Source organism: Acyrthosiphon pisum, chromosome X (assembly GCF_005508785.2).
Source record: "Acyrthosiphon pisum isolate AL4f chromosome X, pea_aphid_22Mar2018_4r6ur, whole genome shotgun sequence".
In the NCBI taxonomy this organism is placed as follows: domain Eukaryota; kingdom Metazoa; phylum Arthropoda; class Insecta; order Hemiptera; family Aphididae; genus Acyrthosiphon; species Acyrthosiphon pisum.
The window spans coordinates 81064359-81065840 of record NC_042493.1 but is presented as its reverse complement, the minus strand read 5'-3'; the positions used below and the strand labels follow the sequence as shown (position 1 = coordinate 81065840).

General features: G+C 31.9%; 1 protein-coding gene across 1 annotated transcript in view; it reads left to right on the top strand.

Annotated features, from left to right (window-relative positions):
* LOC100166034 (nephrin-like) overlaps positions 1–1482 on the top strand; it is a 511552-nt gene that overhangs the window by 272348 nt on the left and 237722 nt on the right. The window lies entirely within an intron of this gene.

The following is a 1482-nucleotide window of genomic DNA, read 5'->3' as shown; positions in this document are numbered from 1 at the left end:
ATATTAATATATAAGTATATTAAAAAAACGTTGCTCACCTTGGTGTATATGTATAGATGCACGGTTAGCAAAATAACCATACTCACGCGGTACAAACGTTGTCTTGTCGTAAGACAAAAATCGAACGCGTATGTGTTACTCACTCGTATACACACGCACAAAAAAATTGCGTTCTGGGTTTTTACTGCACCCAAAACACACAAAAGTATTATTTACTTTAACAGGTAAAAAAAAACACTAAACTTGTTCCGGATTTTACTACCAGAAACATACACAATTGTTGTACTTCACTTGTACAAAAATGTGAGCCAAGGGAATCTCTCCCAGACCACTCGAAAATCTGTAGTTCTTCTCGTACGAAAACACTTCGAAAAAATTAAACGTGCCAAGGTTGAGGTACCAGGGCACACGCACAAAAAACAAAAAAAAAAATGTCTCCGACCGTGAATAAGAACCCCGTTGGGCGCCACTTTGTGGTATCTCCCGTATTGGATAATACGCGATGAACCAACTATATGCCGTACCTCCGTACACTCTAAGCTAATGAAGTAATGACTATCTCTAGAATAAATTCAGATTAATGCACTGTTAGCTTTTGAGGTACGATGGTATGCGTTTAGTCGATCTTACGTCCGTTCCCTAAATTGGAATGACTATTAGGACGCCACAACCAGAGCACTGTTCAGTTTGTAATAAACCTTATTGACTATAGGTGTGTGGGTCTGAGTAGAGTGCCTTGATAGAGAGAGTGTGGCCATACGGAGTGATAAGATAAGATAAGAGATTAGGCCACCATTAGTTGGCTAAACTAAAATTTCAGTATATACTATATACCAGTTATTAACGTATTACATGTTATTTTATAGTTTTCGTTTCAAACTTTTGTCATTTCTCCTCAAATATTAATTTTTAAGATTTATGATAGAGTCTTAATTAATAACATGTTATATACTATTAATTTTACGATTTCGTTATTATATTCTAACAAGTATAGAATATTTATTTTAAAAAGTTAAAAAGTTACAAATTATCAAGTTATATATTCCCTGTTAAATTATATTTAAAAAAATAATAACCATTTTTACTAGTAAATGGTAAGTATGGTTTTGCCATAATAATTATGTAAAAGAAAAATGCATTATTCTTGGTGAACTAATTTATAATATGTTTATTTCATACTTGCAATGTTACATATTATTGTAGTAGGAAAGCAATTTATTGTAAATGTTAGGTAACATTTGTACTAACTCTTGCAACATCATTTAGTAATTGCACATCTGACAATTAAAGTAATATTGTAAAACCAAATCATTGTATAATATAAATTATACATTTATACCTAATAATAAATAAGCACATTCATTTTGTGATAATATCAAATTATACAAGTAGTATACATTTGTATGTTCACAGTCTACTTTTTGTGTCACCACGGTAATTTCACACCGTTCAAGGGAGGATGTCCCCCTTGGACACAATAAT